Below are 25,139 nucleotides of genomic sequence, written 5' to 3' on the forward strand. Positions count from 1 at the left end.
AGGCTATGCTATTGTGCACCTACCTGATGCATCAGAAGGTGCGAGGCCCTTGCTAAATTCTGTGCACAGACTTTGAGATCTATGCTTTAGACTGTATCTAAACCTGCTCCAACATGGACTGACATTCTGGCCTACTTTCAGCCGATGCGACTTGTCTGTCGCTGAACAGTCGCTTTTTATGTATTCAGCACCTATGTATAATGTTGTAAAAATGCTCTAGAAGCTAAAGTCGCAGAAATGTCACACATATTTGGCCTGCAACTTTCTGTGCGACAAATTCAGACAGGAAAAATCAGTATAAATCCTTAGAAAATTATCCCCCAGTGTCTCCATCTGCTGGCGGTATTGAATAAGCATTGCTGCACTGATGGGGTATGCATTAGACGAAAAAAAAGAAGAAAAAGAAGAATAATACGCCCAGAAAAGAGGCGAAAAGGAGAAAAACGTAAAAAAACGTGAAAAAAAAGTAAGAGGAAGAGAAGGGAAAAAAAGGTGGAAATGGGTTTAAAAGTGATTTCGGCGGAGAAATATATATATATATATATATATATATATATATATATATATATATATATGCGCACACACACACATAGATATAAACGTATTCTCCGTTGAGATATTGCAGCCGCTGCTGTGTCCAGGCCCAGGAGCCTTAGCACTGTGCTGTGATGTCACTCAATACCACTGACATCACTAGGTGTAAACAACATCTCTCCTTTGCTGTGTATGTGACTATGGAGCTGTTTGGTGATGTCGTCTATTACGGCCTTCATAGAAGCAACAGGAGATTGTTGCATCCATCTTGAACCCTCAGAACTACAGTGCTATGATGTCACTCACTTCCACAGGCCTTGCAGAGTGTAAACAACAACAACCCAGCTTTGTTGTGTATGTAACCAAAGGGATTTGTGATGTCACCTAGAACCTTCACAGCAGCGACAGCTTTATGAGGAGCATCAGCACTGCTCTGCCTGAGCAGAACCATCACCGCCATAGGTTGTCAAATAACCCGGATTTAACCCACACAGGTAAGTCCAATGGGGTGCAGGCATGTCCTCTATGCTTACAGCTTCCCGTGGGTGTTGGTTTGATACCGTTTGGGGACAGCCAAGGAGGCATCTGCAGGCAACAAAGGTAGGTGTGTGCTTGTGTGTGTGTTTCCTATGCAGATCCTAAGCCCAGTGTCACATGCAAGTAGGAGGAGTAAGAAGGGTTCCTGGCAAATCCGGGTTATGGATTGCATTTAAAAAGGCCCCGTGGGAGTGCAATGGGCCCCTGTCTTGCTGCTTAGCAATAATGGTATGGGTTTAGGTTCTGCTGTGTGTACTGGTGGTTGACTGCCCCCCAGCCCAGAGTGTGCATGGAAAATTGTCTGGCAGCCTCCCTGACAGCAAGCAGTGATAGTGCCCATGAAGGGGACCTTGTTGGGCCCGCCCCTTTCACGGTTATCGCTTCTCGGCCTTTTGGCTAAGATCAAGTGTAGTATCTGTTCTTATCAGTTTAATATCTGATACGTCCCCTATCTGGGGACCATATATTAAATGGATTTTTGAGAACGGGGGCCGATTTCGAAGCTTGCTTCCGTCGCCCTATGCATTGACCCGATATGGCAGTATCTTCGGGTACAGTGCACCACCCCCTTACAGGGTTAAAAAGAAAGATTCCTACTTTCATTGCTACCTGCTTGCTGGCTAGCCAGCTAGCCAGCCCTGTGGGCCTTGCTGCTGCTGCAGCCAATAAACAAAAGGTGGTGCTGCTGCTGCTTCTGCTGCTTCTGCTTCTGCTTGTGTCTGGCCCCTGTTGGAGCGTCCAGGCACAGGACTTCTGCTGCTGCTGACTAAATGGCCTCCTTAATTGGATCATTTGAGTAGCCAGCACACCTGTGCAGGTAGGGCATGACATGATAGGCAGCTGCCTTGATAGCGGGTGGGTGCTGAATGTTCCTAATTGACAAAATAAGATTAATGCTTATGAAGAAATATAAAATCTCATCCCTTCCCCAATATCGCGCCACACCCCTACCCCTTAATTCCCTGGTTGAACGTGATGGACATATGTCTTTTTTCGACCGTACTAACTATGTAACTATGTAACATAACATGGGGGGGGGGGGGTCTCCTGGCTGTTCACACAGGTGTGTCATTGCTGTACATTGACCATGCATTGCTTCTGTGGTATTGCAAAGGCAAAGACAAATGCTTCCAGCCATCCATTGCACTAATGGATTGGTCATCAGCTGGCTGTCTATGTCCCGCATCAATATAGACCAAAGTACAGAGGGTTAGGCTATGCTATTGTGCACCTACCTGATGCATCAGAAGGTGCGAGGCCCTTGCTAAATTCTGTGCACAGACTTTGAGATCTATGCTTTAGACTGTATCTAAACCTGCTCCAACATGGACTGACATTCTGGCCTACTTTCAGCCGATGCGACTTGTCTGTCGCTGAACAGTCGCTTTTTATGTATTCAGCACCTATGTATAATGTTGTAAAAATGCTCTAGAAGCTAAAGTCGCAGAAATGTCACACATATTTGGCCTGCAACTTTCTGTGCGACAAATTCAGACAGGAAAAATCAGTATAAATCCTTAGAAAATTATCCCCCAGTGTCTCCATCTGCTGGCGGTATTGAATAAGCATTGCTGCACTGATGGGGTATGCATTAGACGAAAAAAAAGAAGAAAAAGAAGAATAATACGCCCAGAAAAGAGGCGAAAAGGAGAAAAACGTAAAAAAACGTGAAAAAAAAGTAAGAGGAAGAGAAGGGAAAAAAAGGTGGAAATGGGTTTAAAAGTGATTTCGGCGGAGAAATATATATATATATATATATATATATATATATATATATATATATATATGCGCACACACACACATAGATATAAACGTATTCTCCGTTGAGATATTGCAGCCGCTGCTGTGTCCAGGCCCAGGAGCCTTAGCACTGTGCTGTGATGTCACTCAATACCACTGACATCACTAGGTGTAAACAACATCTCTCCTTTGCTGTGTATGTGACTATGGAGCTGTTTGGTGATGTCGTCTATTACGGCCTTCATAGAAGCAACAGGAGATTGTTGCATCCATCTTGAACCCTCAGAACTACAGTGCTATGATGTCACTCACTTCCACAGGCCTTGCAGAGTGTAAACAACAACAACCCAGCTTTGTTGTGTATGTAACCAAAGGGATTTGTGATGTCACCTAGAACCTTCACAGCAGCGACAGCTTTATGAGGAGCATCAGCACTGCTCTGCCTGAGCAGAACCATCACCGCCATAGGTTGTCAAATAACCCGGATTTAACCCACACAGGTAAGTCCAATGGGGTGCAGGCATGTCCTCTATGCTTACAGCTTCTCGTGGGTGTTGGTTTGATACCGTTTGGGGACAGCCAAGGAGGCATCTGCAGGCAACAAAGGTAGGTGTGTGCTTGTGTGTGTGTTTCCTATGCAGATCCTAAGCCCAGTGTCACATGCAAGTAGGAGGAGTAAGAAGGGTTCCTGGCAAATCCGGGTTATGGATTGCATTTAAAAAGGCCCCGTGGGAGTGCAATGGGCCCCTGTCTTGCTGCTTAGCAATAATGGTATGGGTTTAGGTTCTGCTGTGTGTACTGGTGGTTGACTGCCCCCCAGCCCAGAGTGTGCATGGAAAATTGTCTGGCAGCCTCCCTGACAGCAAGCAGTGATAGTGCCCATGAAGGGGACCTTGTTGGGCCCGCCCCTTTCACGGTTATCGCTTCTCGGCCTTTTGGCTAAGATCAAGTGTAGTATCTGTTCTTATCAGTTTAATATCTGATACGTCCCCTATCTGGGGACCATATATTAAATGGATTTTTGAGAACGGGGGCCGATTTCGAAGCTTGCTTCCGTCGCCCTATGCATTGACCCGATATGGCAGTATCTTCGGGTACAGTGCACCACCCCCTTACAGGGTTAAAAAGAAAGATTCCTACTTTCATTGCTACCTGCTTGCTGGCTAGCCAGCTAGCCAGCCCTGTGGGCCTTGCTGCTGCTGCAGCCAATAAACAAAAGGTGGTGCTGCTGCTGCTTCTGCTGCTTCTGCTTCTGCTTGTGTCTGGCCCCTGTTGGAGCGTCCAGGCACAGGACTTCTGCTGCTGCTGACTAAATGGCCTCCTTAATTGGATCATTTGAGTAGCCAGCACACCTGTGCAGGTAGGGCATGACATGATAGGCAGCTGCCTTGATAGCGGGTGGGTGCTGAATGTTCCTAATTGACAAAATAAGATTAATGCTTATGAAGAAATATAAAATCTCATCCCTTCCCCAATATCGCGCCACACCCCTACCCCTTAATTCCCTGGTTGAACGTGATGGACATATGTCTTTTTTCGACCGTACTAACTATGTAACTATGTAACATAACATGGGGGGGGGGGGGGGTCTCCTGGCTGTTCACACAGGTGTGTCATTGCTGTACATTGACCATGCATTGCTTCTGTGGTATTGCAAAGGCAAAGACAAATGCTTCCAGCCATCCATTGCACTAATGGATTGGTCATCAGCTGGCTGTCTATGTCCCGCATCAATATAGACCAAAGTACAGAGGGTTAGGCTATGCTATTGTGCACCTACCTGATGCATCAGAAGGTGCGAGGCCCTTGCTAAATTCTGTGCACAGACTTTGAGATCTATGCTTTAGACTGTATCTAAACCTGCTCCAACATGGACTGACATTCTGGCCTACTTTCAGCCGATGCGACTTGTCTGTCGCTGAACAGTCGCTTTTTATGTATTCAGCACCTATGTATAATGTTGTAAAAATGCTCTAGAAGCTAAAGTCGCAGAAATGTCACACATATTTGGCCTGCAACTTTCTGTGCGACAAATTCAGACAGGAAAAATCAGTATAAATCCTTAGAAAATTATCCCCCAGTGTCTCCATCTGCTGGCGGTATTGAATAAGCATTGCTGCACTGATGGGGTATGCATTAGACGAAAAAAAAGAAGAAAAAGAAGAATAATACGCCCAGAAAAGAGGCGAAAAGGAGAAAAACGTAAAAAAACGTGAAAAAAAAGTAAGAGGAAGAGAAGGGAAAAAAAGGTGGAAATGGGTTTAAAAGTGATTTCGGCGGAGAAATATATATATATATATATATATATATATATATATATATATATATATGCGCACACACACACATAGATATAAACGTATTCTCCGTTGAGATATTGCAGCCGCTGCTGTGTCCAGGCCCAGGAGCCTTAGCACTGTGCTGTGATGTCACTCAATACCACTGACATCACTAGGTGTAAACAACATCTCTCCTTTGCTGTGTATGTGACTATGGAGCTGTTTGGTGATGTCGTCTATTACGGCCTTCATAGAAGCAACAGGAGATTGTTGCATCCATCTTGAACCCTCAGAACTACAGTGCTATGATGTCACTCACTTCCACAGGCCTTGCAGAGTGTAAACAACAACAACCCAGCTTTGTTGTGTATGTAACCAAAGGGATTTGTGATGTCACCTAGAACCTTCACAGCAGCGACAGCTTTATGAGGAGCATCAGCACTGCTCTGCCTGAGCAGAACCATCACCGCCATAGGTTGTCAAATAACCCGGATTTAACCCCACACAGGTAAGTCCAATGGGGTGCAGGCATGTCCTCTATGCTTACAGCTTCCCGTGGGTGTTGGTTTGATACCGTTTGGGGACAGCCAAGGAGGCATCTGCAGGCAACAAAGGTAGGTGTGTGCTTGTGTGTGTGTTTCCTATGCAGATCCTAAGCCCAGTGTCACATGCAAGTAGGAGGAGTAAGAAGGGTTCCTGGCAAATCCGGGTTATGGATTGCATTTAAAAAGGCCCCGTGGGAGTGCAATGGGCCCCTGTCTTGCTGCTTAGCAATAATGGTATGGGTTTAGGTTCTGCTGTGTGTACTGGTGGTTGACTGCCCCCCAGCCCAGAGTGTGCATGGAAAATTGTCTGGCAGCCTCCCTGACAGCAAGCAGTGATAGTGCCCATGAAGGGGACCTTGTTGGGCCCGCCCCTTTCACGGTTATCGCTTCTCGGCCTTTTGGCTAAGATCAAGTGTAGTATCTGTTCTTATCAGTTTAATATCTGATACGTCCCCTATCTGGGGACCATATATTAAATGGATTTTTGAGAACGGGGGCCGATTTCGAAGCTTGCTTCCGTCGCCCTATGCATTGACCCGATATGGCAGTATCTTCGGGTACAGTGCACCACCCCCTTACAGGGTTAAAAAGAAAGATTCCTACTTTCATTGCTACCTGCTTGCTGGCTAGCCAGCTAGCCAGCCTGTGGGCCCTTGCTGCTGCTGCAGCCAATAAACAAAAGGTGGTGCTGCTGCTGCTTCTGCTGCTTCTGCTTCTGCTTGTGTCTGGCCCCTGTTGGAGCGTCCAGGCACAGGACTTCTGCTGCTGCTGACTAAATGGCCTCCTTAATTGGATCATTTGAGTAGCCAGCACACCTGTGCAGGTAGGGCATGACATGATAGGCAGCTGCCTTGATAGCGGGTGGGTGCTGAATGTTCCTAATTGACAAAATAAGATTAATGCTTATGAAGAAATATAAAATCTCATCCCTTCCCCAATATCGCGCCACACCCCTACCCCTTAATTCCCTGGTTGAACGTGATGGACATATGTCTTTTTTCGACCGTACTAACTATGTAACTATGTAACATAACATGGGGGGGGGGGGGTCTCCTGGCTGTTCACACAGGTGTGTCATTGCTGTACATTGACCATGCATTGCTTCTGTGGTATTGCAAAGGCAAAGACAAATGCTTCCAGCCATCCATTGCACTAATGGATTGGTCATCAGCTGGCTGTCTATGTCCCGCATCAATATAGACCAAAGTACAGAGGGTTAGGCTATGCTATTGTGCACCTACCTGATGCATCAGAAGGTGCGAGGCCCTTGCTAAATTCTGTGCACAGACTTTGAGATCTATGCTTTAGACTGTATCTAAACCTGCTCCAACATGGACTGACATTCTGGCCTACTTTCAGCCGATGCGACTTGTCTGTCGCTGAACAGTCGCTTTTTATGTATTCAGCACCTATGTATAATGTTGTAAAAAATGCTCTAGAAGCTAAAGTCGCAGAAATGTCACACATATTTGGCCTGCAACTTTCTGTGCGACAAATTCAGACAGGAAAAATCAGTATAAATCCTTAGAAAATTATCCCCCAGTGTCTCCATCTGCTGGCGGTATTGAATAAGCATTGCTGCACTGATGGGGTATGCATTAGACGAAAAAAAAGAAGAAAAAGAAGAATAATACGCCCAGAAAAGAGGCGAAAAGGAGAAAAACGTAAAAAAACGTGAAAAAAAAGTAAGAGGAAGAGAAGGGAAAAAAAGGTGGAAATGGGTTTAAAAGTGATTTCGGCGGAGAAATATATATATATATATATATATATATATATATATATATATATGCGCACACACACACATAGATATAAACGTATTCTCCGTTGAGATATTGCAGCCGCTGCTGTGTCCAGGCCCAGGAGCCTTAGCACTGTGCTGTGATGTCACTCAATACCACTGACATCACTAGGTGTAAACAACATCTCTGCCTTTGCTGTGTATGTGACTATGGAGCTGTTTGGTGATGTCGTCTATTACGGCCTTCATAGAAGCAACAGGAGATTGTTGCATCCATCTTGAACCCTCAGAACTACAGTGCTATGATGTCACTCACTTCCACAGGCCTTGCAGAGTGTAAACAACAACAACCCAGCTTTGTTGTGTATGTAACCAAAGGGATTTGTGATGTCACCTAGAACCTTCACAGCAGCGACAGCTTTATGAGGAGCATCAGCACTGCTCTGCCTGAGCAGAACCATCACCGCCATAGGTTGTCAAATAACCCGGATTTAACCCACACAGGTAAGTCCAATGGGGTGCAGGCATGTCCTCTATGCTTACAGCTTCCCGTGGGGTGTTGGTTTGATACCGTTTGGGGACAGCCAAGGAGGCATCTGCAGGCAACAAAGGTAGGTGTGTGCTTGTGTGTGTGTTTCCTATGCAGATCCTAAGCCCAGTGTCACATGCAAGTAGGAGGAGTAAGAAGGGTTCCTGGCAAATCCGGGTTATGGATTGCATTTAAAAAGGCCCCGTGGGAGTGCAATGGGCCCCTGTCTTGCTGCTTAGCAATAATGGTATGGGTTTAGGTTCTGCTGTGTGTACTGGTGGTTGACTGCCCCCCCAGCCCAGAGTGTGCATGGAAAATTGTCTGGCAGCCTCCCTGACAGCAAGCAGTGATAGTGCCCATGAAGGGGACCTTGTTGGGCCCGCCCCTTTCACGGTTATCGCTTCTCGGCCTTTTGGCTAAGATCAAGTGTAGTATCTGTTCTTATCAGTTTAATATCTGATACGTCCCCTATCTGGGGACCATATATTAAATGGATTTTTGAGAACGGGGGCCGATTTCGAAGCTTGCTTCCGTCGCCCTATGCATTGACCCCGATATGGCAGTATCTTCGGGTACAGTGCACCACCCCCTTACAGGGTTAAAAAGAAAGATTCCTACTTTCATTGCTACCTGCTTGCTGGCTAGCCAGCTAGCCAGCCCTGTGGGCCTTGCTGCTGCTGCAGCCAATAAACAAAAGGTGGTGCTGCTGCTGCTTCTGCTGCTTCTGCTTCTGCTTGTGTCTGGCCCCCTGTTGGAGCGTCCAGGCACAGGACTTCTGCTGCTGCTGACTAAATGGCCTCCTTAATTGGATCATTTGAGTAGCCAGCACACCTGTGCAGGTAGGGCATGACATGATAGGCAGCTGCCTTGATAGCGGGTGGGTGCTGAATGTTCCTAATTGACAAAATAAGATTAATGCTTATGAAGAAATATAAAATCTCATCCCTTCCCCAATATCGCGCCACACCCCTACCCCTTAATTCCCTGGTTGAACGTGATGGACATATGTCTTTTTTCGACCGTACTAACTATGTAACTATGTAACATAACATGGGGGGGGGGGGGGTCTCCTGGCTGTTCACACAGGTGTGTCATTGCTGTACATTGACCATGCATTGCTTCTGTGGTATTGCAAAGGCAAAGACAAATGCTTCCAGCCATCCATTGCACTAATGGATTGGTCATCAGCTGGCTGTCTATGTCCCGCATCAATATAGACCAAAGTACAGAGGGTTAGGCTATGCTATTGTGCACCTACCTGATGCATCAGAAGGTGCGAGGCCCTTGCTAAATTCTGTGCACAGACTTTGAGATCTATGCTTTAGACTGTATCTAAACCTGCTCCAACATGGACTGACATTCTGGCCTACTTTCAGCCGATGCGACTTGTCTGTCGCTGAACAGTCGCTTTTTATGTATTCAGCACCTATGTATAATGTTGTAAAAATGCTCTAGAAGCTAAAGTCGCAGAAATGTCACACATATTTGGCCTGCAACTTTCTGTGCGACAAATTCAGACAGGAAAAATCAGTATAAATCCTTAGAAAATTATCCCCCAGTGTCTCCATCTGCTGGCGGTATTGAATAAGCATTGCTGCACTGATGGGGTATGCATTAGACGAAAAAAAAGAAGAAAAAGAAGAATAATACGCCCAGAAAAGAGGCGAAAAGGAGAAAAACGTAAAAAAACGTGAAAAAAAAGTAAGAGGAAGAGAAGGGAAAAAAAAGGTGGAAATGGGTTTAAAAGTGATTTCGGCGGAGAAATATATATATATATATATATATATATATATATATATATATATATATGCGCACACACACACATAGATATAAACGTATTCTCCGTTGAGATATTGCAGCCGCTGCTGTGTCCAGGCCCAGGAGCCTTAGCACTGTGCTGTGATGTCACTCAATACCACTGACATCACTAGGTGTAAACAACATCTCTCCTTTGCTGTGTATGTGACTATGGAGCTGTTTGGTGATGTCGTCTATTACGGCCTTCATAGAAGCAACAGGAGATTGTTGCATCCATCTTGAACCCTCAGAACTACAGTGCTATGATGTCACTCACTTCCACAGGCCTTGCAGAGTGTAAACAACAACAACCCAGCTTTGTTGTGTATGTAACCAAAGGGATTTGTGATGTCACCTAGAACCTTCACAGCAGCGACAGCTTTATGAGGAGCATCAGCACTGCTCTGCCTGAGCAGAACCATCACCGCCATAGGTTGTCAAATAACCCGGATTTAACCCACACAGGTAAGTCCAATGGGGTGCAGGCATGTCCTCTATGCTTACAGCTTCCCGTGGGTGTTGGTTTGATACCGTTTGGGGACAGCCAAGGAGGCATCTGCAGGCAACAAAGGTAGGTGTGTGCTTGTGTGTGTGTTTCCTATGCAGATCCTAAGCCCAGTGTCACATGCAAGTAGGAGGAGTAAGAAGGGTTCCTGGCAAATCCGGGTTATGGATTGCATTTAAAAAGGCCCCGTGGGAGTGCAATGGGCCCCTGTCTTGCTGCTTAGCAATAATGGTATGGGTTTAGGTTCTGCTGTGTGTACTGGTGGTTGACTGCCCCCCAGCCCAGAGTGTGCATGGAAAATTGTCTGGCAGCCTCCCTGACAGCAAGCAGTGATAGTGCCCATGAAGGGGACCTTGTTGGGCCCGCCCCTTTCACGGTTATCGCTTCTCGGCCTTTTGGCTAAGATCAAGTGTAGTATCTGTTCTTATCAGTTTAATATCTGATACGTCCCCTATCTGGGGACCATATATTAAATGGATTTTTGAGAACGGGGGCCGATTTCGAAGCTTGCTTCCGTCGCCCTATGCATTGACCCGATATGGCAGTATCTTCGGGTACAGTGCACCACCCCCTTACAGGGTTAAAAAGAAAGATTCCTACTTTCATTGCTACCTGCTTGCTGGCTAGCCAGCTAGCCAGCCCTGTGGGCCTTGCTGCTGCTGCAGCCAAAAAACAAAAGGTGGTGCTGCTGCTGCTTCTGCTGCTTCTGCTTCTGCTTGTGTCTGGCCCCTGTTGGAGCGTCCAGGCACAGGACTTCTGCTGCTGCTGACTAAATGGCCTCCTTAATTGGATCTTTTGAGTAGCCAGCACACCTGTGCAGGTAGGGCATGACATGATAGGCAGCTGCCTTGATAGCGGGTGGGTGCTGAATGTTCCTAATTGACAAAATAAGATTAATGCTTATGAAGAAATATAAAATCTCATCCCTTCCCCAATATCGCGCCACACCCCTACCCCTTAATTCCCTGGTTGAACGTGATGGACATATGTCTTTTTTCGACCGTACTAACTATGTAACTATGTAACATAACATGGGGGGGGGGGTCTCCTGGCTGTTCACACAGGTGTGTCATTGCTGTACATTGACCATGCATTGCTTCTGTGGTATTGCAAAGGCAAAGACAAATGCTTCCAGCCATCCATTGCACTAATGGATTGGTCATCAGCTGGCTGTCTATGTCCCGCATCAATATAGACCAAAGTACAGAGGGTTAGGCTATGCTATTGTGCACCTACCTGATGCATCAGAAGGTGCGAGGCCCTTGCTAAATTCTGTGCACAGACTTTGAGATCTATGCTTTAGACTGTATCTAAACCTGCTCCAACATGGACTGACATTCTGGCCTACTTTCAGCCGATGCGACTTGTCTGTCGCTGAACAGTCGCTTTTTATGTATTCAGCACCTATGTATAATGTTGTAAAAATGCTCTAGAAGCTAAAGTCGCAGAAATGTCACACATATTTGGCCTGCAACTTTCTGTGCGACAAATTCAGACAGGAAAAATCAGTATAAATCCTTAGAAAATTATCCCCCAGTGTCTCCATCTGCTGGCGGTATTGAATAAGCATTGCTGCACTGATGGGGTATGCATTAGACGAAAAAAAAGAAGAAAAAGAAGAATAATACGCCCAGAAAAGAGGCGAAAAGGAGAAAAACGTAAAAAAACGTGAAAAAAAAGTAAGAGGAAGAGAAGGGAAAAAAAGGTGGAAATGGGTTTAAAAGTGATTTCGGCGGAGAAATATATATATATATATATATATATATATATATATATATATATATGCGCACACACACACATAGATATAAACGTATTCTCCGTTGAGATATTGCAGCCGCTGCTGTGTCCAGGCCCAGGAGCCTTAGCACTGTGCTGTGATGTCACTCAATACCACTGACATCACTAGGTGTAAACAACATCTCTCCTTTGCTGTGTATGTGACTATGGAGCTGTTTGGTGATGTCGTCTATTACGGCCTTCATAGAAGCAACAGGAGATTGTTGCATCCATCTTGAACCCTCAGAACTACAGTGCTATGATGTCACTCACTTCCACAGGCCTTGCAGAGTGTAAACAACAACAACCCAGCTTTGTTGTGTATGTAACCAAAGGGATTTGTGATGTCACCTAGAACCTTCACAGCAGCGACAGCTTTATGAGGAGCATCAGCACTGCTCTGCCTGAGCAGAACCATCACCGCCATAGGTTGTCAAATAACCCGGATTTAACCCACACAGGTAAGTCCAATGGGGTGCAGGCATGTCCTCTATGCTTACAGCTTCCCGTGGGTGTTGGTTTGATACCGTTTGGGGACAGCCAAGGAGGCATCTGCAGGCAACAAAGGTAGGTGTGTGCTTGTGTGTGTGTTTCCTATGCAGATCCTAAGCCCAGTGTCACATGCAAGTAGGAGGAGTAAGAAGGGTTCCTGGCAAATCCGGGTTATGGATTGCATTTAAAAAGGCCCCGTGGGAGTGCAATGGGCCCCTGTCTTGCTGCTTAGCAATAATGGTATGGGTTTAGGTTCTGCTGTGTGTACTGGTGGTTGACTGCCCCCCAGCCCAGAGTGTGCATGGAAAATTGTCTGGCAGCCTCCCTGACAGCAAGCAGTGATAGTGCCCATGAAGGGGACCTTGTTGGGCCCGCCCCTTTCACGGTTATCGCTTCTCGGCCTTTTGGCTAAGATCAAGTGTAGTATCTGTTCTTATCAGTTTAATATCTGATACGTCCCCTATCTGGGGACCATATATTAAATGGATTTTTGAGAACGGGGGCCGATTTCGAAGCTTGCTTCCGTCGCCCTATGCATTGACCCGATATGGCAGTATCTTCGGGTACAGTGCACCACCCCCTTACAGGGTTAAAAAGAAAGATTCCTACTTTCATTGCTACCTGCTTGCTGGCTAGCCAGCTAGCCAGCCCTGTGGGCCTTGCTGCTGCTGCAGCCAAAAAACAAAAGGTGGTGCTGCTGCTGCTTCTGCTGCTTCTGCTTCTGCTTGTGTCTGGCCCCTGTTGGAGCGTCCAGGCACAGGACTTCTGCTGCTGCTGACTAAATGGCCTCCTTAATTGGATCATTTGAGTAGCCAGCACACCTGTGCAGGTAGGGCATGACATGATAGGCAGCTGCCTTGATAGCGGGTGGGTGCTGAATGTTCCTAATTGACAAAATAAGATTAATGCTTATGAAGAAATATAAAATCTCATCCCTTCCCCAATATCGCGCCACACCCCTACCCCTTAATTCCCTGGTTGAACGTGATGGACATATGTCTTTTTTCGACCGTACTAACTATGTAACTATGTAACATAACATGGGGGGGGGGGGTCTCCTGGCTGTTCACACAGGTGTGTCATTGCTGTACATTGACCATGCATTGCTTCTGTGGTATTGCAAAGGCAAAGACAAATGCTTCCAGCCATCCATTGCACTAATGGATTGGTCATCAGCTGGCTGTCTATGTCCCGCATCAATATAGACCAAAGTACAGAGGGTTAGGCTATGCTATTGTGCACCTACCTGATGCATCAGAAGGTGCGAGGCCCTTGCTAAATTCTGTGCACAGACTTTGAGATCTATGCTTTAGACTGTATCTAAACCTGCTCCAACATGGACTGACATTCTGGCCTACTTTCAGCCGATGCGACTTGTCTGTCGCTGAACAGTCGCTTTTTATGTATTCAGCACCTATGTATAATGTTGTAAAAATGCTCTAGAAGCTAAAGTCGCAGAAATGTCACACATATTTGGCCTGCAACTTTCTGTGCGACAAATTCAGACAGGAAAAATCAGTATAAATCCTTAGAAAATTATCCCCCAGTGTCTCCATCTGCTGGCGGTATTGAATAAGCATTGCTGCACTGATGGGGTATGCATTAGACGAAAAAAAAGAAGAAAAAGAAGAATAATACGCCCAGAAAAGAGGCGAAAAGGAGAAAAACGTAAAAAAACGTGAAAAAAAAGTAAGAGGAAGAGAAGGGAAAAAAAGGTGGAAATGGGTTTAAAAGTGATTTGGAGAAATATATATATATATATATATATATATATATATATATATATATATATATATGCGCACACACACACATAGATATAAACGTATTCTCCGTTGAGATATTGCAGCCGCTGCTGTGTCCAGGCCCAGGAGCCTTAGCACTGTGCTGTGATGTCACTCAATACCACTGACATCACTAGGTGTAAACAACATCTCTCCTTTGCTGTGTATGTGACTATGGAGCTGTTTGGTGATGTCGTCTATTACGGCCTTCATAGAAGCAACAGGAGATTGTTGCATCCATCTTGAACCCTCAGAACTACAGTGCTATGATGTCACTCACTTCCACAGGCCTTGCAGAGTGTAAACAACAACAACCCAGCTTTGTTGTGTATGTAACCAAAGGGATTTGTGATGTCACCTAGAACCTTCACAGCAGCGACAGCTTTATGAGGAGCATCAGCACTGCTCTGCCTGAGCAGAACCATCACCGCCATAGGTTGTCAAATAACCCGGATTTAACCCACACAGGTAAGTCCAATGGGGTGCAGGCATGTCCTCTATGCTTACAGCTTCCCGTGGGTGTTGGTTTGATACCGTTTGGGGACAGCCAAGGAGGCATCTGCAGGCAACAAAGGTAGGTGTGTGCTTGTGTGTGTGTTTCCTATGCAGATCCTAAGCCCAGTGTCACATGCAAGTAGGAGGAGTAAGAAGGGTTCCTGGCAAATCCGGGTTATGGATTGCATTTAAAAAGGCCCCGTGGGAGTGCAATGGGCCCCTGTCTTGCTGCTTAGCAATAATGGTATGGGTTTAGGTTCTGCTGTGTGTACTGGTGGTTGACTGCCCCCCAGCCCAGAGTGTGCATGGAAAATTGTCTGGCAGCCTCCCTGACAGCAAGCAGTGATAGTGCCCATGAAGGGGACCTTGTTGGGCCCGCCCCTTTCACGGTTATCGCTTCTCGGCCTTTTGGCTAAGATCAAGTGTAGTATCTGTTCTTATCAGTTTAATATCTGATACGTCCCCTATCTGGGGACCATATATTAAATGGATTTTTGAGAACGGGGGCCGATTTCGAAGCTTGCTTCCGTCGCCCTATGCATTGACCCGATATGGCAGTATCTTCGGGTACAGTGCACCACCCCCTTACAGGGTTAAAAAGAAAGATTCCTACTTTCATTGCTACCTGCTTGCTGGCTAGCCAGCTAGCCAGCCCTGTGGGCCTTGCTGCTGCTGCAGCCAAAAAACAAAAGGTGGTGCTGCTGCTGCTTCTGCTGCTTCTGCTTCTGCTTGTGTCTGGCCCCTGTTGGAGCGTCCAGGCACAGGACTTCTGCTGCTGCTGACTAAATGGCCTCCTTAATTGGATCTTTTGAGTAGCCAGCACACCTGTGCAGGTAGGGCATGACATGATAGGCAGCTGCCTTGATAGCGGGTGGGTGCTGAATGTTCCTAATTGACAAAATAAGATTAATGCTTATGAAGAAATATAAAATCTCATCCCTTCCCCAATATCGCGCCACACCCCTACCCCTTAATTCCCTGGTTGAACGTGATGGACATATGTCTTTTTTCGACCGTACTAACTATGTAACTATGTAACATAACATGGGGGGGGGGGGTCTCCTGGCTGTTCACACAGGTGTGTCATTGCTGTACATTGACCATGCATTGCTTCTGTGGTATTGCAAAGGCAAAGACAAATGCTTCCAGCCATCCATTGCACTAATGGATTGGTCATCAGCTGGCTGTCTATGTCCCGCATCAATATAGACCAAAGTACAGAGGGTTAGGCTATGCTATTGTGCACCTACCTGATGCATCAGAAGGTGCGAGGCCCTTGCTAAATTCTGTGCACAGACTTTGAGATCTATGCTTTAGACTGTATCTAAACCTGCTCCAACATGGACTGACATTCTGGCCTACTTTCAGCCGATGCGACTTGTCTGTCGCTGAACAGTCGCTTTTTATGTATTCAGCACCTATGTATAATGTTGTAAAAATGCTCTAGAAGCTAAAGTCGCAGAAATGTCACACATATTTGGCCTGCAACTTTCTGTGCGACAAATTCAGACAGGAAAAATCAGTATAAATCCTTAGAAAATTATCCCCCAGTGTCTCCATCTGCTGGCGGTATTGAATAAGCATTGCTGCACTGATGGGGTATGCATTAGACGAAAAAAAAGAAGAAAAAGAAGAATAATACGCCCAGAAAAGAGGCGAAAAGGAGAAAAACGTAAAAAAACGTGAAAAAAAAGTAAGAGGAAGAGAAGGGAAAAAAAGGTGGAAATGGGTTTAAAAGTGATTTCGGCGGAGTATATATATATATATATATATATATATATATATATATATATATATATATATATATGCGCACACACACATAGATATAAACGTATTCTCCGTTGAGATATTGCAGCCGCTGCTGTGTCCAGGCCCAGGAGCCTTAGCACTGTGCTGTGATGTCACTCAATACCACTGACATCACTAGGTGTAAACAACATCTCTCCTTTGCTGTGTATGTGACTATGGAGCTGTTTGGTGATGTCGTCTATTACGGCCTTCATAGAAGCAACAGGAGATTGTTGCATCCATCTTGAACCCTCAGAACTACAGTGCTATGATGTCACTCACTTCCACAGGCCTTGCAGAGTGTAAACAACAACAACCCAGCTTTGTTGTGTATGTAACCAAAGGGATTTGTGATGTCACCTAGAACCTTCACAGCAGCGACAGCTTTATGAGGAGCATCAGCACTGCTCTGCCTGAGCAGAACCATCACCGCCATAGGTTGTCAAATAACCCGGATTTAACCCACACAGGTAAGTCCAATGGGGTGCAGGCATGTCCTCTATGCTTACAGCTTCCCGTGGGTGTTGGTTTGATACCGTTTGGGGACAGCCAAGGAGGCATCTGCAGGCAACAAAGGTAGGTGTGTGCTTGTGTGTGTGTTTCCTATGCAGATCCTAAGCCCAGTGTCACATGCAAGTAGGAGGAGTAAGAAGGGTTCCTGGCAAATCCGGGTTATGGATTGCATTTAAAAAGGCCCCGTGGGAGTGCAATGGGCCCCTGTCTTGCTGCTTAGCAATAATGGTATGGGTTTAGGTTCTGCTGTGTGTACTGGTGGTTGACTGCCCCCCAGCCCAGAGTGTGCATGGAAAATTGTCTGGCAGCCTCCCTGACAGCAAGCAGTGATAGTGCCCATGAAGGGGACCTTGTTGGGCCCGCCCCTTTCACGGTTATCGCTTCTCGGCCTTTTGGCTAAGATCAAGTGTAGTATCTGTTCTTATCAGTTTAATATCTGATACGTCCCCTATCTGGGGACCATATATTAAATGGATTTTTGAGAACGGGGGCCGATTTCGAAGCTTGCTTCCGTCGCCCTATGCATTGACCCGATATGGCAGTATCTTCGGGTACAGTGCACCACCCCCTTACAGGGTTAAAAAGAAAGATTCCTACTTTCATTGCTACCTGCTTGCTGGCTAGCCAGCTAGCCAGCCCTGTGGGCCTTGCTGCTGCTGCAGCCAAAAAACAAAAGGTGGTGCTGCTGCTGCTTCTGCTGCTTCTGCTTCTGCTTGTGTCTGGCCCCTGTTGGAGCGTCCAGGCACAGGACTTCTGCTGCTGCTGACTAAATGGCCTCCTTAATTGGATCATTTGAGTAGCCAGCACACCTGTGCAGGTAGGGCATGACATGATAGGCAGCTGCCTTGATAGCGGGTGGGTGCTGAATGTTCCTAATTGACAAAATAAGATTAATGCTTATGAAGAAATATAAAATCTCATCCCTTCCCCAATATCGCGCCACACCCCTACCCCTTAATTCCCTGGTTGAACGTGATGGACATATGTCTTTTTTCGACCGTACTAACTATGTAACTATGTAACATAACATGGGGGGGGGGGGGGTCTCCTGGCTGTTCACACAGGTGTGTCATTGCTGTACATTGACCATGCATTGCTTCTGTGGTATTGCAAAGGCAAAGACAAATGCTTCCAGCCATCCATTGCACTAATGGATTGGTCATCAGCTGGCTGTCTATGTCCCGCATCAATATAGACCAAAGTACAGAGGGTTAGGCTATGCTATTGTGCACCTACCTGATGCATCAGAAGGTGCGAGGCCCTTGCTAAATTCTGTGCACAGACTTTGAGATCTATGCTTTAGACTGTATCTAAACCTGCTCCAACATGGACTGACATTCTGGCCTACTTTCAGCCGATGCGACTTGTCTGTCGCTGAACAGTCGCTTTTTATGTATTCAGCACCTATGTATAATGTTGTAAAAATGCTCTAGAAGCTAAAGTCGCAGAAATGTCACACATATTTGGCCTGCAACTTTCTGTGCGACAAATTCAGACAGGAAAAATCAGTATAAATCCTTAGAAAATTATCCCCCAGTGTCTCCATCTGCTGGCGGTATTGAATAAGCATTGCTGCACTGATGGGGTATGCATTAGACGAAAAAAAAGAAGAAAAAGAAGAATAATACGCCCAGAAAAGAGGCGAAAAGGAGAAAAACGTAAAAAAACGTGAAAAAAAAGTAAGAGGAAGAGAAGGGAAAAAAAGGTGGAAATGGGTTTAAAAGTGATTTCGGCGGAGAAATATATATATATATATATATATATATATATATATATATATATATATGCGCACACACACACATAGATATAAACGTATTCTCCGTTGAGATATTGCAGCCGCTGCTGTGTCCAGGCCCAGGAGCCTTAGCACTGTGCTGTGATGTCACTCAATACCACTGACATCACTAGGTGTAAACAACATCTCTCCTTTGCTGTGTATGTGACTATGGAGCTGTTTGGTGATGTCGTCTATTACGGCCTTCATAGAAGCAACAGGAGATTGTTGCATCCATCTTGAACCCTCAGAACTACAGTGCTATGATGTCACTCACTTCCACAGGCCTTGCAGAGTGTAAACAACAACAACCCAGCTTTGTTGTGTATGTAACCAAAGGGATTTGTGATGTCACCTAGAACCTTCACAGCAGCGACAGCTTTATGAGGAGCATCAGCACTGCTCTGCCTGAGCAGAACCATCACCGCCATAGGTTGTCAAATAACCCGGATTTAACCCACACAGGTAAGTCCAATGGGGTGCAGGCATGTCCTCTATGCTTACAGCTTCCCGTGGGTGTTGGTTTGATACCGTTTGGGGACAGCCAAGGAGGCATCTGCAGGCAACAAAGGTAGGTGTGTGCTTGTGTGTGTGTTTCCTATGCAGATCCTAAGCCCAGTGTCACATGCAAGTAGGAGGAGTAAGAAGGGTTCCTGGCAAATCCGGGTTATGGATTGCATTTAAAAAGGCCCCGTGGGAGTGCAATGGGCCCCTGTCTTGCTGCTTAGCAATAATGGTATGGGTTTAGGTTCTGCTGTGTGTACTGGTGGTTGACTGCCCCCCAGCCCAGAGTGTGCATGGAAAATTGTCTGGCAGCCTCCCTGACAGCAAGCAGTGATAGTGCCCATGAAGGGGACCTTGTTGGGCCCGCCCCTTTCACGGTTATCGCTTCTCGGCCTTTTGGCTAAGATCAAGTGTAGTATCTGTTCTTATCAGTTTAATATCTGATACGTCCCCTATCTGGGGACCATATATTAAATGGATTTTTGAGAACGGGGGCCGATTTCGAAGCTTGCTTCCGTCGCCCTATGCATTGACCCGATATGGCAGTATCTTCGGGTACAGTGCACCACCCCCTTACAGGGTTAAAAAGAAAGATTCCTACTTTCATTGCTACCTGCTTGCTGGCTAGCCAGCTAGCCAGCCCTGTGGGCCTTGCTGCTGCTGCAGCCAAAAAACAAAAGGTGGTGCTGCTGCTGCTTCTGCTGCTTCTGCTTCTGCTTGTGTCTGGCCCCTGTTGGAGCGTCCAGGCACAGGACTTCTGCTGCTGCTGACTAAATGGCCTCCTTAATTGGATCATTTGAGTAGCCAGCACACCTGTGCAGGTAGGGCATGACATGATAGGCAGCTGCCTTGATAGCGGGTGGGTGCTGAATGTTCCTAATTGACAAAATAAGATTAATGCTTATGAAGAAATATAAAATCTCATCCCTTCCCCAATATCGCGCCACACCCCTACCCCTTAATTCCCTGGTTGAACGTGATGGACATATGTCTTTTTTCGACCGTACTAACTATGTAACTATGTAACATAACATGGGGGGGGGGGGTCTCCTGGCTGTTCACACAGGTGTGTCATTGCTGTACATTGACCATGCATTGCTTCTGTGGTATTGCAAAGGCAAAGACAAATGCTTCCAGCCATCCATTGCACTAATGGATTGGTCATCAGCTGGCTGTCTATGTCCCGCATCAATATAGACCAAAGTACAGAGGGTTAGGCTATGCTATTGTGCACCTACCTGATGCATCAGAAGGTGCGAGGCCCTTGCTAAATTCTGTGCACAGACTTTGAGATCTATGCTTTAGACTGTATCTAAACCTGCTCCAACATGGACTGACATTCTGGCCTACTTTCAGCCGATGCGACTTGTCTGTCGCTGAACAGTCGCTTTTTATGTATTCAGCACCTATGTATAATGTTGTAAAAATGCTCTAGAAGCTAAAGTCGCAGAAATGTCACACATATTTGGCCTGCAACTTTCTGTGCGACAAATTCAGACAGGAAAAATCAGTATAAATCCTTAGAAAATTATCCCCCAGTGTCTCCATCTGCTGGCGGTATTGAATAAGCATTGCTGCACTGATGGGGTATGCATTAGACGAAAAAAAAGAAGAAAAAGAAGAATAATACGCCCAGAAAAGAGGCGAAAAGGAGAAAAACGTAAAAAAACGTGAAAAAAAAGTAAGAGGAAGAGAAGGGAAAAAAAGGTGGAAATGGGTTTAAAAGTGATTTCGGCGGAGAAATATATATATATATATATATATATATATATATATATATATATATATGCGCACACACACACATAGATATAAACGTATTCTCCGTTGAGATATTGCAGCCGCTGCTGTGTCCAGGCCCAGGAGCCTTAGCACTGTGCTGTGATGTCACTCAATACCACTGACATCACTAGGTGTAAACAACATCTCTCCTTTGCTGTGTATGTGACTATGGAGCTGTTTGGTGATGTCGTCTATTACGGCCTTCATAGAAGCAACAGGAGATTGTTGCATCCATCTTGAACCCTCAGAACTACAGTGCTATGATGTCACTCACTTCCACAGGCCTTGCAGAGTGTAAACAACAACAACCCAGCTTTGTTGTGTATGTAACCAAAGGGATTTGTGATGTCACCTAGAACCTTCACAGCAGCGACAGCTTTATGAGGAGCATCAGCACTGCTCTGCCTGAGCAGAACCATCACCGCCATAGGTTGTCAAATAACCCGGATTTAACCCACACAGGTAAGTCCAATGGGGTGCAGGCATGTCCTCTATGCTTACAGCTTCCCGTGGGTGTTGGTTTGATACCGTTTGGGGACAGCCAAGGAGGCATCTGCAGGCAACAAAGGTAGGTGTGTGCTTGTGTGTGTGTTTCCTATGCAGATCCTAAGCCCAGTGTCACATGCAAGTAGGAGGAGTAAGAAGGGTTCCTGGCAAATCCGGGTTATGGATTGCATTTAAAAAGGCCCCGTGGGAGTGCAATGGGCCCCTGTCTTGCTGCTTAGCAATAATGGTATGGGTTTAGGTTCTGCTGTGTGTACTGGTGGTTGACTGCCCCCCAGCCCAGAGTGTGCATGGAAAATTGTCTGGCAGCCTCCCTGACAGCAAGCAGTGATAGTGCCCATGAAGGGGACCTTGTTGGGCCCGCCCCTTTCACGGTTATCGCTTCTCGGCCTTTTGGCTAAGATCAAGTGTAGTATCTGTTCTTATCAGTTTAATATCTGATACGTCCCCTATCTGGGGACCATATATTAAATGGATTTTTGAGAACGGGGGCCGATTTCGAAGCTTGCTTCCGTCGCCCTATGCATTGACCCGATATGGCAGTATCTTCGGGTACAGTGCACCACCCCCTTACAGGGTTAAAAAGAAAGATTCCTACTTTCATTGCTACCTGCTTGCTGGCTAGCCAGCTAGCCAGCCCTGTGGGCCTTGCTGCTGCTGCAGCCAAAAAACAAAAGGTGGTGCTGCTGCTGCTTCTGCTGCTTCTGCTTCTGCTTGTGTCTGGCCCCTGTTGGAGCGTCCAGGCACAGGACTTCTGCTGCTGCTGACTAAATGGCCTCCTTAATTGGATCATTTGAGTAGCCAGCACACCTGTGCAGGTAGGGCATGACATGATAGGCAGCTGCCTTGATAGCGGGTGGGTGCTGAATGTTCCTAATTGACAAAATAAGATTAATGCTTATGAAGAAATATAAAATCTCATCCCTTCCCCAATATCGCGCCACACCCCTACCCCTTAATTCCCTGGTTGAACGTGATGGACATATGTCTTTTTTCGACCGTACTAACTATGTAACTATGTAACATAACATGGGGGGGGGGGGGTCTCCTGGCTGTTCACACAGGTGTGTCATTGCTGTACATTGACCATGCATTGCTTCTGTGGTATTGCAAAGGCAAAGACAAATGCTTCCAGCCATCCATTGCACTAATGGATTGGTCATCAGCTGGCTGTCTATGTCCCGCATCAATATAGACCAAAGTACAGAGGGTTAGGCTATGCTATTGTGCACCTACCTGATGCATCAGAAGGTGCGAGGCCCTTGCTAAATTCTGTGCACAGACTTTGAGATCTATGCTTTAGACTGTATCTAAACCTGCTCCAACATGGACTGACATTCTGGCCTACTTTCAGCCGATGCGACTTGTCTGTCGCTGAACAGTCGCTTTTTATGTATTCAGCACCTATGTATAATGTTGTAAAAATGCTCTAGAAGCTAAAGTCGCAGAAATGTCACACATATTTGGCCTGCAACTTTCTGTGCGACAAATTCAGACAGGAAAAATCAGTATAAATCCTTAGAAAATTATCCCCCAGTGTCTCCATCTGCTGGCGGTATTGAATAAGCATTGCTGCACTGATGGGGTATGCATTAGACGAAAAAAAAGAAGAAAAAGAAGAATAATACGCCCAGAAAAGAGGCGAAAAGGAGAAAAACGTAAAAAAACGTGAAAAAAAAGTAAGAGGAAGAGAAGGGAAAAAAAGGTGGAAATGGGTTTAAAAGTGATTTCGGCGGAGAAATATATATATATATATATATATATATATATATATATATATATATATGCGCACACACACACATAGATATAAACGTATTCTCCGTTGAGATATTGCAGCCGCTGCTGTGTCCAGGCCCAGGAGCCTTAGCACTGTGCTGTGATGTCACTCAATACCACTGACATCACTAGGTGTAAACAACATCTCTCCTTTGCTGTGTATGTGACTATGGAGCTGTTTGGTGATGTCGTCTATTACGGCCTTCATAGAAGCAACAGGAGATTGTTGCATCCATCTTGAACCCTCAGAACTACAGTGCTATGATGTCACTCACTTCCACAGGCCTTGCAGAGTGTAAACAACAACAACCCAGCTTTGTTGTGTATGTAACCAAAGGGATTTGTGATGTCACCTAGAACCTTCACAGCAGCGACAGCTTTATGAGGAGCATCAGCACTGCTCTGCCTGAGCAGAACCATCACCGCCATAGGTTGTCAAATAACCCGGATTTAACCCACACAGGTAAGTCCAATGGGGTGCAGGCATGTCCTCTATGCTTACAGCTTCCCGTGGGTGTTGGTTTGATACCGTTTGGGGACAGCCAAGGAGGCATCTGCAGGCAACAAAGGTAGGTGTGTGCTTGTGTGTGTGTTTCCTATGCAGATCCTAAGCCCAGTGTCACATGCAAGTAGGAGGAGTAAGAAGGGTTCCTGGCAAATCCGGGTTATGGATTGCATTTAAAAAGGCCCCGTGGGAGTGCAATGGGCCCCTGTCTTGCTGCTTAGCAATAATGGTATGGGTTTAGGTTCTGCTGTGTGTACTGGTGGTTGACTGCCCCCCAGCCCAGAGTGTGCATGGAAAATTGTCTGGCAGCCTCCCTGACAGCAAGCAGTGATAGTGCCCATGAAGGGGACCTTGTTGGGCCCGCCCCTTTCACGGTTATCGCTTCTCGGCCTTTTGGCTAAGATCAAGTGTAGTATCTGTTCTTATCAGTTTAATATCTGATACGTCCCCTATCTGGGGACCATATATTAAATGGATTTTTGAGAACGGGGGCCGATTTCGAAGCTTGCTTCCGTCGCCCTATGCATTGACCCGATATGGCAGTATCTTCGGGTACAGTGCACCACCCCCTTACAGGGTTAAAAAGAAAGATTCCTACTTTCATTGCTACCTGCTTGCTGGCTAGCCAGCTAGCCAGCCCTGTGGGCCTTGCTGCTGCTGCAGCCAAAAAACAAAAGGTGGTGCTGCTGCTGCTTCTGCTGCTTCTGCTTCTGCTTGTGTCTGGCCCCTGTTGGAGCGTCCAGGCACAGGACTTCTGCTGCTGCTGACTAAATGGCCTCCTTAATTGGATCATTTGAGTAGCCAGCACACCTGTGCAGGTAGGGCATGACATGATAGGCAGCTGCCTTGATAGCGGGTGGGTGCTGAATGTTCCTAATTGACAAAATAAGATTAATGCTTATGAAGAAATATAAAATCTCATCCCTTCCCCAATATCGCGCCACACCCCTACCCCTTAATTCCCTGGTTGAACGTGATGGACATATGTCTTTTTTCGACCGTACTAACTATGTAACTATGTAACATAACATGGGGGGGGGGGGTCTCCTGGCTGTTCACACAGGTGTGTCATTGCTGTACATTGACCATGCATTGCTTCTGTGGTATTGCAAAGGCAAAGACAAATGCTTCCAGCCATCCATTGCACTAATGGATTGGTCATCAGCTGGCTGTCTATGTCCCGCATCAATATAGACCAAAGTACAGAGGGTTAGGCTATGCTATTGTGCACCTACCTGATGCATCAGAAGG

At 46.1% G+C, this 25,139-nt stretch overlaps 11 non-coding genes across 11 annotated transcripts; all 11 read left to right on the plus strand.

Annotated features, from left to right (window-relative positions):
* The first annotated feature begins 1,447 nt into the window (after positions 1-1,447).
* LOC130320312 (U2 spliceosomal RNA) lies at positions 1,448-1,638 on the plus strand. The gene has a single exon (XR_008866232.1). It is a non-coding gene; the product is annotated as a U2 spliceosomal RNA (small nuclear RNA).
* Positions 1,639-3,730: 2,092 nt separating this feature from the next.
* On the plus strand, positions 3,731-3,921 carry LOC130320313 (U2 spliceosomal RNA). Its single transcript, XR_008866233.1, has one exon. It is a non-coding gene; the product is annotated as a U2 spliceosomal RNA (small nuclear RNA).
* A 2,093-nt stretch (positions 3,922-6,014) lies between these two features.
* Positions 6,015-6,205, plus strand: LOC130320314 (U2 spliceosomal RNA). The gene has a single exon (XR_008866234.1). It is a non-coding gene; the product is annotated as a U2 spliceosomal RNA (small nuclear RNA).
* Positions 6,206-8,295: 2,090 nt separating this feature from the next.
* LOC130320324 (U2 spliceosomal RNA) lies at positions 8,296-8,487 on the plus strand. Its single transcript, XR_008866243.1, has one exon. It is a non-coding gene; the product is annotated as a U2 spliceosomal RNA (small nuclear RNA).
* Positions 8,488-10,580: 2,093 nt separating this feature from the next.
* LOC130320315 (U2 spliceosomal RNA) lies at positions 10,581-10,771 on the plus strand. Its single transcript, XR_008866235.1, has one exon. It is a non-coding gene; the product is annotated as a U2 spliceosomal RNA (small nuclear RNA).
* Positions 10,772-12,857: 2,086 nt separating this feature from the next.
* LOC130320316 (U2 spliceosomal RNA) lies at positions 12,858-13,048 on the plus strand. Its single transcript, XR_008866236.1, has one exon. It is a non-coding gene; the product is annotated as a U2 spliceosomal RNA (small nuclear RNA).
* A 2,089-nt stretch (positions 13,049-15,137) lies between these two features.
* On the plus strand, positions 15,138-15,328 carry LOC130320317 (U2 spliceosomal RNA). The gene has a single exon (XR_008866237.1). It is a non-coding gene; the product is annotated as a U2 spliceosomal RNA (small nuclear RNA).
* Positions 15,329-17,422: 2,094 nt separating this feature from the next.
* LOC130320318 (U2 spliceosomal RNA) lies at positions 17,423-17,613 on the plus strand. Its single transcript, XR_008866238.1, has one exon. It is a non-coding gene; the product is annotated as a U2 spliceosomal RNA (small nuclear RNA).
* Positions 17,614-19,704: 2,091 nt separating this feature from the next.
* LOC130320319 (U2 spliceosomal RNA) lies at positions 19,705-19,895 on the plus strand. The gene has a single exon (XR_008866239.1). It is a non-coding gene; the product is annotated as a U2 spliceosomal RNA (small nuclear RNA).
* Positions 19,896-21,984: 2,089 nt separating this feature from the next.
* LOC130320321 (U2 spliceosomal RNA) lies at positions 21,985-22,175 on the plus strand. The gene has a single exon (XR_008866240.1). It is a non-coding gene; the product is annotated as a U2 spliceosomal RNA (small nuclear RNA).
* A 2,090-nt stretch (positions 22,176-24,265) lies between these two features.
* Positions 24,266-24,456, plus strand: LOC130320323 (U2 spliceosomal RNA). The gene has a single exon (XR_008866242.1). It is a non-coding gene; the product is annotated as a U2 spliceosomal RNA (small nuclear RNA).
* The last annotated feature ends 683 nt before the right edge of the window (positions 24,457-25,139 follow it).

The sequence above is a fragment of the Hyla sarda genome, unplaced genomic scaffold, assembly GCF_029499605.1.
Source record: "Hyla sarda isolate aHylSar1 unplaced genomic scaffold, aHylSar1.hap1 scaffold_2195, whole genome shotgun sequence".
NCBI classification, from domain to species: domain Eukaryota; kingdom Metazoa; phylum Chordata; class Amphibia; order Anura; family Hylidae; genus Hyla; species Hyla sarda.